Source organism: Herpailurus yagouaroundi, unplaced genomic scaffold, assembly GCF_014898765.1.
Source record: "Herpailurus yagouaroundi ecotype Mexico unplaced genomic scaffold, PumYag 530, whole genome shotgun sequence".
Taxonomy (NCBI): domain Eukaryota; kingdom Metazoa; phylum Chordata; class Mammalia; order Carnivora; family Felidae; genus Herpailurus; species Herpailurus yagouaroundi.
Window position 1 is genome coordinate 4,990,317 of NW_024412747.1, and position 12,391 is coordinate 5,002,707.

Sequence of the window (12,391 nt, forward strand, 5' to 3'; positions counted from 1 at the left end):
GTGCGTGGTGCAAAGGAAACAATGGCCTGAGGTGGCCTCCCCGGTGGACTGGGGGCATGAGCTGTCCGTGTGTCCCCCATGCTGGGCTCGCCTCAGCTCGGCGCCGAGGTCTCGGCCGGCCACACTCTCAAGACCACCCCAGGGCCTCCGAGATCCGTGAGCCCCACGATGAGCAAGCCAGCTCCGGGTCTTGGGTCTCCCCGTCGCCCTCCCTCGAGGCATCTGGGGCACAAAGGACACCAGCTTTCCTCGGCCCTGTTTTGAGGCCTATCTCCCAGGAGCTGGAAGACGGCCTCAGGAAAACTTGGCCCTCTCGCTCCTGTTTTGATTAGCGTTTTTGCTTTGTTTAACAAATACCTCGCGGCTGTTGTTGCAAAAATTAGTTTTTTCTCATTCGGGGCATCGTCAAATCTGGATCCCGTGCCAGCCAAACTAGGCAAAAATTTCTAGGCCTCCAGGAAGCTGTTACAGAGAGGGGAGCCCTGTGGTTCCCACAGCGTGAAGGAGGACAGGTCACCCCACGGACCACTAAGCAATTGTCTGGGAGCCAGTTGTCTGCTGGTCTGTGAATAGTTGCCTGAGTAAGCAGATGTCTCGCGGATCGTGAGGTAATTGGGGCCACGATACCCAGTGCTTCAGCCACACGATTTCTCCGTCTCATTTTCCTTACTCGTCGCCATCATCCTCACTCGCTGTACGAGCTTAACGGTACCGAGTGCTTAGTACGTGCAAGGCACGGTCTTAAGCTTCTCCTTAACGAGTCTCATTGTTTCCCATCATACCCCTGAAGTGTTGCAGTTACAACCCCTTTTACGGATGGAGCGATTGAGCCTCCGAGGTGCAAGTGTCCTGTCCGAGGTCGGACGGATGTCAGGATTCAAACATCCCACGTGTCCTAGCCATAGTGAGCCTCTGCGGATACGATTCTCTCCAAGCGCAACCTGGTCCGAGGACCGCTTCCGCTTTGTAGCCCCCCGTTAGCAGGCGGGGCTCTCAGTTCTCTGCAGCACCTGCCACATGCATTTATATTTCTGTCTACCTGTGATATAGTAAAAAAAAAAAAAAAAAAGTATATTTTGTCTTTGTCCCTGGTTCCTGGCACAGAGTTCATAAAACCCTTGGGATTTCCTGAGTGATAGGAATGTTACTTATTTATTTTATTTTTTTTTTATGTTTATTTATATTTTTGAGAGACAGAGAGGCAGAGAATGAGTGGGGGAGGAGCAGAGAGAGAGGGAGACACAGGATCCAAAATAGGCTCCAGGCTCTGAGCTGTCAACACAGAGCCCGACGCGGGGCTCAAACTCACAAGCTGTGAGAGCATGGCCTGAGCCAAAGGTGGACACTTAACTGACTGAGCCACCCAGGCGCCCCAGGAATGTTATTTATAAAGGTCCCCTTGACCATACCTGAGTTTATGCTAATGAGGTGACTCCTGAGGGCTCCCAGAGGAACCAAACACGTGATTACGGGGTAGGAACTTTCAGTCCCACCCCACCTCATCCTCCATCTCCAGAGAGGGGGGAGGGACTGGGGATTGAGTTCAATCACCAATGGCCAATGCCATTAATCATTAATCAGCGATGCCTACTTATTGAAGCCTCCATTATAAAATCTAAAGGACGAGGACAGAGGAGCCTCTGAGTTGGCAAACACACTCATGTGCCAGGAGGGTGGTGCGCCCCAACTCCATGGAGAAAGAGGCTTCTGCGCTGGGGACCTTTCCAGATCTTGCCCTATGTACTACTTCATCTGGCTGTTCATTTCTACCCTGTGTGATAAACTGTATTCTAAGTATAGTGCTTTTCTTTTTTGTTTTTTGGGGTTTTTTTTTTGTAATGTTTGTTTATATATGACAGAGAGAGCACGAGTGGGGAAGGGACAGAGAGAGGGAGGGAGAGAGAGAGAGAGAGAGAGAGAGAGAATCCCAAGCAGGCTCCGTGCTGTCAGTGCGGAGCCCAAAGCTGGGCTTGAACTCATGGCCCGTGAGATTGTGATCTGAGCCGAAGTCGGATGCTTAACGACTGAGCCACCCAGGCACCCCAGTGCTTTTCTGGTTCTGTGAGTCCTTCCAATGAATTGCTGAGCCTGAGGGCAGGTGGCAGGACGCACTGACCTTGTAGTCAGCCGGTGGAGGTACAGGTGACCCCGGGACCCCGCGAACAGCCAGTGTCCGATATGGGGGCAGGATCGTGGGGTCAGTTGGTGTCGGAATTGGTTTGAGTTGTGGGTCACCCAGCTTGTGCCAGAGGACTGGAGAGTGGCTGGTGTGGAAGAGCTACCCCAACCCCCCACCGGCCAGTGAGACTCGTAGGTCTGGGGAGGGGCTCGTGTCCCTGGTTAAACAACACGGCGGGGGCGGGGAGGGGGGCTGCAATGCGTTGCCTGCTCAGCATGGCTCACTCCTCCCCCTGCAACTTCAGACTCTCAACCCCCAGCGGGAGCTTCTGGAACCTCTCTTCACCTTCAGGTGTTGAGACAGATATTCACTGGGTTGGTTACAGTGAGCCCGACCTTCAAGTGACGGGGAGTAGTAAGTTTCAGCGCCAGGGTCACACTGATACTTGGTGACAGAGCAAGGACCGGGCTTCCCAGTCTCATGACTGACACACCTCTACCTCCCCATCTTTCGGCTTTCCAACGTATCCTTCCTGATCCGATGCCACAATTCTCTGGGGCCAAAATGCAAAATGAAGTCACCGTGAAGCTGCCGTTGACTCACCACGGGACCCTGGTTTCCAGGTCGGTGTCACTTCCACTCCAAAATAGTCCAAACTGGACTATTTTCCATCAGGGGGTGTAAACGGCCCTTAGGTCTCAGCTTCCTCCCCTCCCCCACCAGATGTTGTGAATCATAGGCCTATGAATCTCAAGGCCTCCGTCCAATAAAGACGCAGGAGCTAAAGGCAGGTGGGGAGGGGGAAGATCCCGGAAAGTCCCCACCACGGTCAGCAGCTTCCATGGCAGGGAGGATTCACCGGGCTGGCTGGGTCCGGAGCTTGGAGGCCAACTGAGGATCTGTCATCAGCTCCCTCTTGTTCCAGAAGCAGCTTCTTCAAAGGGGTCTGCAGCGGCGGTGGGGAGGCCTGCTCAGAGTCTCTGGGATTGTTGGAAGGTGGAAGGAGGAGAGGAAGGTGGGGAGGACGCCTGGAGCCCTGCCACCCGAGTGAGGCCGGTGACAGGAAGAATCTATCAATCTTGTGTGCAGAGCCAAATATGGTGCTGGGGCTCGATAGGTAATAAACAATGGTCACATTGCGGGCTCGACAAGGAGAGACATTACAGACGAGAGCCAGGGGCAGCCTGACGTCACTGTGTGCGGCCGAGCCGGCTGGCTCACCCTGGGCTGCAGAAATTCCATATTTGTCCTTTTTGAGCCCACACGGGCTTTCTTCTCCATGTGCTCGGAGCAGGAAGGGGAAACTGAGGCCCGTGTGTCGCTTGGGAGATGTATCCCCGGGGGTGTGGTAGGAATTGAGCCTGTCTTGTATCGTGACTTGCTTTTGGCAGCCTTGTCCACATGCAGCCAGGCTCTTAGCGGCAACAGCAAGAGATCCATGAGTGGAAATCACCAGAACTGGCACTTCAAAAAATTTATTATTATTATTTTTAATGTTTGTCTATTTTTGAGAGACAGAGAGAGACAGAGCACGCGTGGGGAAGGAACAAAGAGAGAGGGAGACGCAGAATCCCAAGCAGGCCCCAGGCTCCGAGCTGTCAGCACAGAGCCCGACACGGGGCTCGAACCCGCGGACCGCGAGATCATGACCCTAGCCGAAGTCGGCGCTTAACCGACTGAGCCACCCGGGCATCCTGAACTGGTACGTTTGTTAATGAAAATGGTTTAAGCAGACATTAAAGTGTGAGTTTTAGATACTCCAGGACCGGTTTGTTGGGGGGTCGGGGGGGGACATGGGGACACCTAAGCTTCTCAGCGCTTCTCAGAGCGCTGAAGACAGTCTAGCTGGAGACCAGCTCTCACACGTACAGATCTGAGAGCAGGGCACGGTGTTTTCCCATCCAGGCCAAACAGTTGGCACGCATAAGGGCAGTGGGGCCAGGAAACACCCACGCTCTCTTCCTGCACATCACGAATAAGGTGGCACATATTCCTTTCCCTGTGCCTGGCTGTATTCAGGTTTTCTTAACAATGAGATTTCTCTGGAGCGCGTGTCCTATATAGCCGCAGAGACGAGTAGCTGACGAGGGAGGTAGTGTCGACTCGCACAGGATTCTGAGCCAGAGAGTCCTGGCTTTGTGTCTTAGAACCCCAGCTGTGCCCATCACCAGCTGTGAGACCTTAGGGTGTTCACCTCACTCCCCATAAAAATGGGGCAATCTCTTCCTCTCTGCAGGGTTTTCGGGAGAGGCAGAAAGAGCCCTCCAAGAGGGCCGAGCATGGTAGGTTCTCAGGAAATGGAATGAATTCGGGTTCTCCTAAACTGAAATCATAAACTACCTGTAGGTTGTCATTGGCTAGAAGCCCTCCTCACTCCTGCTTAGAGCTCTCGAGAACAGGCTGTGGCTTTAAAAATGCAGATGCCTTCTGCAGAAGAGGAAAGGCTGTGCGAGGAAAGCCAAAGGGCACCGTGTCCTAACTGGCACGACTCTGTCTGCACCCTGATGCCTGCCTTGCTGGTCCCAGAATGCTGAGCAGGGACCTGGACCAGAGCTTCTGTGGTTGCGGGCCCAACCGTGAGGCCAGAATACATCACCATTCTTTCCCCGATGGTCATCCCCAGGGAAAATGCACGTAAGCCTCAGAAAGCCTTCAAGGGGGTCAGCAGCACACGGTGTGGGAACCGGAGGTGGGGGTGGGGAAGATACAGTTCCCGGGCTGCCCTGAAGCGACGGGCTCTCTCGAGTGTGTTGCTGATGGCAATATGGCCGCCACACTTGGTGCCGGAAGCGATGGTCGCCATATGCATTTTATGCCTCAAGTTGATTAGGCCCGCTCCTGTTTGCTCTCTGCAAATACTGCCTGAATGGAAAATTAGGAGAGCCACGTGCATTTGCTTCATATTGTCCAGGATGGAAAACCCTGGCCCTTTGTGCCAGAAGGAAAATATCTGAGAGGCTATTGGTCTAAGTTTGTTTTTTTAATGTTTATTTACTTTTGAGAGAGAGAGAGAGCGCACACAAGTGGGGGAGGGACAGAGAGAGAGAGAGGGAGACACAAAATCCGAAGCACACTCCAGGCTCTGAGCTGTCAGCACAGAGCCCAACACGGGGCTTGACTCACAAACCGTGAGATCACGACCTGAGTGGAAGTCAGACACTTAACCGACTGAGCCCCCTGGGCGCCCCAATGGGGTCTGAGCTTTCAATGTCACGGAGAGAGAATGCGCCAGAGCAGCATCAACGCTGATGGACCAAAATGGTGAGGAAAATGGGGTAAAAATGGGAAATAAATTAGGATGTCTGAGAGGCAAGCCATCACTAACACCAGAGAAGGATTAAACCCCAAACACTACTTATGAGTTTTATGTGTAAGTTTGCAATTCATATTAGTCCCACAGAGAAGCTACATTAAGAATAGTGGATTAAATAAATAAATAAAGAATAATGGCAGACTGTGGCGATTGTCATTTGTCACCCATAGTGCTCCACGTTTCCACTCGGTGGCAACAAAACCGGTGATCTAAATATTAGCAAGTGGAACACACGATAAACACTTAGTTATATATTATTATCCCTGTAAAGTCATTACAACAGAAATAAAAACTGTTTTTTATTTTAACTATTAATATTCATCAAATGTTAATGAAAATACCTAACAAATAATTATGAAAAACACATGGCTTAAGTAATAAAGATGAAAGAGATGATAATCGTTGTGAATATTTAATCCGCAAAATAAAGAACATACCATTAATAAGACTTAATTATGTCATTAAATATTTAACTTTACTTTCGCTCCTAAATTTTGTTTGCGCTTGGCATATTTCAAATGCAGAAAGCTTTTCAATAAGATTTGTGGTTTCAGCAACATCAAATGCCAGCACATCTAAGTTTGACTTACTGTCTTCATCAAATTGGTCAAACATCATTTTATTTATCATTAAGTGAAATGAACGACGCTCTTGGCGTTTACTACAAGTTATGCTTTAAACAAAAGAGGGGTTTAAGAATTGATTCTAGGTTAGAGCCACAAAAACGGTGTTTTCTAGTGGTGAGGAAAAATAATTGCTTTTCTTTTAGTTTTTGTTTGTTTGTTTGTTTTTGGTTTTGGTTTTTTTTTTTTTTTGTTTTTTGGAGTATCACACTACTTTGTGCATCCCCTACCGTTTGCATAGAAAACTGCAGATCTGATTCTCCCTTGGCTTGCTAGAGAATGGATCCTACAGCAGCCACCAATAGACCCACCCATGTCCTCGGAATTGGTCCCTTATAACTCCTGTTTCCCGAAACACGCTTACAAGTAACAGAGAGTAAGTTAGGTTCCTGGTGCCGCTGAAGGCACTGGGAACTCCCGCCCTCCCCCTGGCACGAAGTGACAGCCTCCTCTCCGTCGCCCAGTGCAGGGCTTGGCCGTATCGCTCAGTGGGCACAGCCAGACCACGCGCACAGCATAGGGACACAGCTGGCCCTGCTCGTCACGGCCAACTACGCGCATCTCTTCACATTCTGTGTTCAGCGGCATCACACTGGTGGCTGGAAATCAGCCGTGAAACGTTTACACCAAAGAAATGGGCAAATGCTACTCTGGGCTCCACCGGGCCCCCCCCCCCCCACCCTAGAGGACCCGTTAAATGCTTACTAGCGCATCCCTGCGCGCACATGCAGGGATCTGGACGTGATGCCCGGCCGTCTCCTCCTGTGCCCTTTCCCTATCCGGGCCTCTGATGACCCGAAGCTCAAACACTCTGTGGTCGCCAGCAGGGCAGGGCACCAGGCACCCACCTCAGGCAGCTCTCACTGTGCGGTGTGGCCGCTCGGTCTTTCTCCCCTGGCCTCTGAGTCTCCTGACCAACTTTTCTTCCCGGTCAGGCAGCTGAGGCAGGGGCGTAAACGGCCTTGGCCGGCTTTTCCTTCGCTGACTAGAACATAAAGAGCTCTTTGTTGGGAGAGGAAGCCCAATCCTTTCATGGAAGTCTCTAGCTATGTTTGCTGCTCAGTCAGTACCTCAAGTTGGGCCCTGAGGGCCAAGCAGGAAGCTGGACGAGAGGCAAGGGACCCACTGTCCCAGTTGGCCCAGGACTGAGGGCCTTACTGTACTAAAACTAAGGGTGGTTCCAGACGACCCTAGCTCGTTGGTCACCCTCAGGGCGTCTCCCATCATTTCTCTCTCTCTCTGAGGCTGGACGCTGGGTGACATCAGGAGGCCCAGATCTTTGGAAAGGCCTCTTCCTCCTCTGATGGCTGCCAGCAAGAACAGGAGAAAGCAGGGAAGAAACCAGAATTCCTGAGGGGAGAGGCAGTGTTTCCATCCCGGGGCATAAATGAAGGTCGTGGGCTCAATCCGTCACCCATTAAGGACCCCAGTTACCTAACCTCCAGGGTGTGAGCCCCAGGTGCTGGGAGAGGCCTGCAGGGAGGCTGGTCTGGCCTCCCGCCTCCTGACTGTCAGGCCTGTGCAGGCCCATTGATATTCCAGGGCGGTCGGCAGCCTCAGAGTTTCCCAGCCCCCACAGACATGCTCTTCTGACTTTTCTTTCCAACTTGGCTGTCGGTACCTGACTGGCACACCGGTCCGGCCCTTGGGGGCAGCAGCCTGGCACGTCGGCCTGTCGATACTAGACAAACAGGCCCATCCTGACCCCCGCGGCGGCCTTCAGGGACATGCTGGCCCTTTCCAGAGGAAACACTGCTGTCTGGGCAGAACTTCCAACTTTGAAAGAATGAACGGTGACCAGAATAATAATGGGGCGAGTTGCCCGGACTCCTCGTGCTCAAACTTGTCTTAGAGTCGAGCCGTTTTTGATCGTCTCCCCGTTTTTCCCATCTCTGCAGTGAGGTGGGCAGCCAGGCGGGCCCCAGGGCTGGGGGTGGTGTTGGGTGGTTCCCCTTACTCCTGAGGGGCTCTGTCCACATAGGGGGTGCTCGTGCACAGGCTGGAGTCTGTCTTGTTAGCCAGCAAGAGGCTGATTAACTGTCCCTAGAGATTCAGAGGCTGGGACGGGTGACTTTAGTCACCGAGTAAGGCCCGGCCACTCATCGGTTTGCCTCCCTCCACCTGCCTGCCATTTGCCAACCCTCTAAGGGTCTGCTCAGGGACCACCCCTACGAAGTCTCAGCAGCTCAGTCACAGGCTCCCTCTCCAGGCTCACCTGGCACTCAGTGCTTAAGTCTTTCATGGCCCTTGCTCATATCAACACTATTTTTTGTCCTCCTTGAGGACTTCTGGGCGGAAGGGAGCTTTTCGTATCATCGCTGCATCGATAACAGCGCCTTATACTCAGTAAATGCTCAATAAATGCCCACCGAGGGTTTTGGATGCTTGCAGGACTCCCTTTGAATCACGGCTCAAGGGATCACCTCTTCCGGGAAGCTTTTTTGGGTTAATCAAAGGTACCTTCACCTTTAAGCATGATCCCGACCCTCCCTTATGTTGGGAAGTAGTGAATATGGTGTAATTAGTCCTGATAGCTAATGTGAGTTGAGCACTCACATCATGCCAGGCGCTGTGGGAAGCACTTCACGTGCCTTTCTGTCCTTAAGTGACAACACCCCATTGAATTAAGTTCCGCTAACATGGTCCCCATTATCCAGATGATAAAGCGGAGGCACCGAGAGGTTAAGAAACTTACGTAAGTTGACTTATCTGGGAAGTGCTGAGGTCAGGATCGAACCCATCTCGTCTGGCTTTCGACTGGCTCGCTCACGATGTCCTACTCTCTCTGAGTTTTATATTTGGTTGCAAAGTGAATGAATGGTTGAAATCCCCAGGGTGGCATTTCTGTGATGAAATGTGCCTGCACAGTCCAACCGGCAGCCCCTTTTCCCGTGGGGCCGCTGAGCCCCTGAAATGTGGCGAGAGTGTGCCCAAGAAAATAAAACGTTTACGTTTTAACTAATGTCAGTTTCAATAGCCTCATGTGACTAGTTGCTACTGTATTGGACAGCACAGCACGGAAGCTGAAGGATGTATTTTGACTATCTTTCCTAAGTCTCTTACCGTGTAGTCCACGGCCATCCAAGAAGAACTTGGAATGGCTAGTCTTCGTGTCTTTCAGTGCTGGGAAAACACCCAGCTATTACTTGCGCTGAATTCGTGGAATAAATCGATGTCCATCCTTACAGTGTTTTTTTTCTACCTCCAGTGGTTTCCCGCACGCGAAGACATGCACAGTTCTAGTTTCTTCATTCACAGAGGCCTGGAGAAGAGTAGACGGTCCAGGGCGGACTGGTAAACTAGCGCTGAGACCAGGGACAGGAAGTGAGCTACCCTAACAACACCTACTACGCGCTGGGTCTTGCGTTGGGCATTATCTTATTTACTCCGAAAAGCGATTGGGCGGCCTCACTAATTCCCATTGTATGGTTGGGGAAAACTCAGAAAGTCACACTCAGGAAGTGACAGAGACGTGGCTTGAGCTGAGTCTGTGTGATTTCACTGGCCCGTCAACTTTCATCTTAATCACAGAATGCTCACTGTTCAATGGCCAAGAGGAATATTCGAGACTGACCACCTGTTCGAAGTGTGTGTGTGTGTGTGTGTTTATTGTTCCAATGGTGATACAAGGCAATTGGTTAGAATTTAGCGTCCTAGCAAAATGGACCTCTTTTGTATTCTTACCTCTCTGTATTCCTCATAGGATAGAAAATTCTAGAGCTGCAATGTCCAATACAGTAGGCAGTAAGAAAACGCTTTCGTGCCACTAACACCGGCCCCGAAAGGAAGCAAAGTTGGGAGGCTCAGTCGCGGCGTGGGCCCGTGCAGCCCTCCTGGCCCCCCGCGGGCCGCGCTCGGGGCTCCCTCATGCTCGTGCCCTTAAACTGCGCCATCATTTCTTCTCTTGAGCAAAGTGCTTCGTCATTCCTCTCTGGGAGGCAGGTAGGTGATGAAACCACGGCACAGAGAAATGACCTGATCTCTCCAAGGTCGTTATGGAAGGCCGTGGCCAAACCCCACGGAGCAGAGTTTACCGGCCCGAAATGCTTTTCCGGTGGGTGATCTTAACCGCAGGGGAGCAGGTTCAATGCCCCGGCGTACGGGGGTGGAGGAAGGGATCACAGTGTCTGCGAGTGCCTGACCCCACCCGTCCCGCGTAGTATTCACCGCTCCCTGGGCTCAATAACTTCCATTCTCCTAACAGAGATGGAAAGTGCCGTCGTATCCCTCTTTGATGATTTAAAAGTGTTGTGTGCCTTTTCCTCTTTCCTCTTTCTCTCCAGCCCTCGCCCTTCCCGTGCCGCTTTTCACGTTTCCATAGTAACCACCTCTATTGTATCCGTGACCGTGAAGAGAAATCTTGCAGATGTTAGTAGAGATCCAACACCTTCCAGCAGCTATTTTGATTCACAGTCTCCTTATCTCTCGGCGCTGATTTTCTGGTCCTTTCTTCTCCTTACAGCTGCTCGCTTTCCCCCAAGTACCTGCAAGCCCTTCAGCGTGGCTCCCTCTGTCCTGCACGAGCCTGGGTGAGCTCGGGGGCAGGCCAGCGTCTCTGGGGCTCAGTAGAAACCTTAATTCTTCAGGTGGCTCTGACACAACAACGCGGAAGCTCCAGGGGGGTGGAATCGAAGGCCGGAGGGCAGTGGGGTAGGATCTCCAGACGCCCTTAGGGGAGCCCCCTTACCTGAAGGCCCACAGAACGCAGGGAGGGCCTTCCTCGGCCATCCTTCCCACCTACCACATCCTGCTCTCTTTCCAGCTCCCGCTCGCCTCCACCCCAGCCTCGTGGAAAGCTCGGGACCACACCCGTGCCTTGGAACGTCTTCATTCTGTGCATTGCCCGCAGAGGGATCAGCCACCTTTCCTTGCTGGTTCAGAGGACAGGGCAGACATGGGAACACGCACACGCTCTCATCAGGGCTTTGAAGACCCTCGACACCTGAATCCCCCACCTCCCCTCTCGGGGCCAGGCTCAGCTGGCCACCTGGAAAGGCCATCAGAATGGGGCTTTACCGTTCCCCTCCCGAAACTGCTTGAAGAGTTCATAGCCTACAATCCCTCCTTGGAACCGGGCATTATTCTCTTGATTACACAAGCCTGACAGCCTGATCATAATAAACATGTAACTGAAGAGAACCTATTCCTTTCCAGCGGCATTATTTATTCACCTAAAGCAAAGGCTGAGCTATATTTAGCATATGATGTCAGTGGGTTGTTTGGATTCTTGGAAATTGGCAGGAAGCCACCTCTCACATGATATATGAAATCACTGATAAATGCTTCTTTTCACCAAAAGAAAAACAGCTTAATAAATGCGGTCCTTTTCTGTTTTTATCTTCCCCCTCCCTCCCTCCCCTCCACCGTCCTCCCTCCCCGCCGGCCCCTCCCCCTCCCCCGCCTCCCGCCCCTTCCACGTCTGGGATTTGTCTTTCCGTGGCACAGCTCAGCAGAGCCTGTGAAGTGGAAATGAGTTGCTCAGTATCACAGATCAAAATGAGGCTGTTGGGATGCTCGGGATGGTTTTTTCCTCTCCTAGAGCCTGGAAGGCGGCCAAAGCGCGAGTGAATCAGACACACACGCACAAAAAGGCAAATCTATACAGCAGTGGCTTTATGGGGCCCAGTATTTATGGTGCAGCACTCGCTCTGGGTTGCTATTTTGCAGGCGAAGATGGGAAATAGATAGTGATTCAGGATTGCCATTAAGTGTGGAAACAGCCCCTGTACAGATTGTGTGTAATAAACCAAGTACGGAGAGAAGCCGTAAGAAGCCCAGGATTTGCCACACTGGATCAGCCTTGAGGCCCATCAAGTTCAAGCTCCTGATTTGTGTGCTGGCTAATACCTGGTGCTTGGAACAAATCTTGCTGCCTTCCCTCTGTCTTCCCCGCCATGCGCTGGGTCCATTATACAAGGCTGTCGGAGGGCTTGGGCGGGCCTGTGTGTTTGGAGTTAAATTAATTCTTGCCCTCCTGTGGAGATCAGTTTATATGGCCCGAAGCGGAAGATTTAATTGCCCTTCTCTTAGCTCCTGTAAAAAGCAGCGTCATTACTGATCTCGTGGATTCACCCAGGCCCTTTCATAAGCAGCTGTCGCGTTTAACTCAGTGACCCCCAGCAGGGGCCTGGCGGGTAGTTTTCCTGGCCATGGGGAATGGGGAAGGCACGGCCCCCAATGACGGTGGTTCATTTACGTTTATCCTCAGTGCCGTCCCGCGGCCCCCCGGCCCTGGCATCGGAAGACATCCTGAAGACCAGAGATGCGCTTGTTTTCAGCCCCTTATTATTTGGGGTGTCTTCATCAGGTGCCTTCTAACATCCGCTCTGTCAAGCA

General features: G+C 52.0%; 1 long non-coding RNA gene across 1 annotated transcript; it reads left to right on the top strand.

Moving 5' to 3' along the window:
• The first annotated feature begins 9,806 nt into the window (after positions 1 to 9,806).
• LOC121023243 (uncharacterized) lies at positions 9,807 to 11,196 on the top strand. Its single transcript, XR_005787320.1, has 2 exons — positions 9,807 to 10,584; positions 10,818 to 11,196. It is a non-coding gene; the product is annotated as an uncharacterized LOC121023243 (long non-coding RNA).
• Positions 11,197 to 12,391: the final 1,195 nt, after the last annotated feature.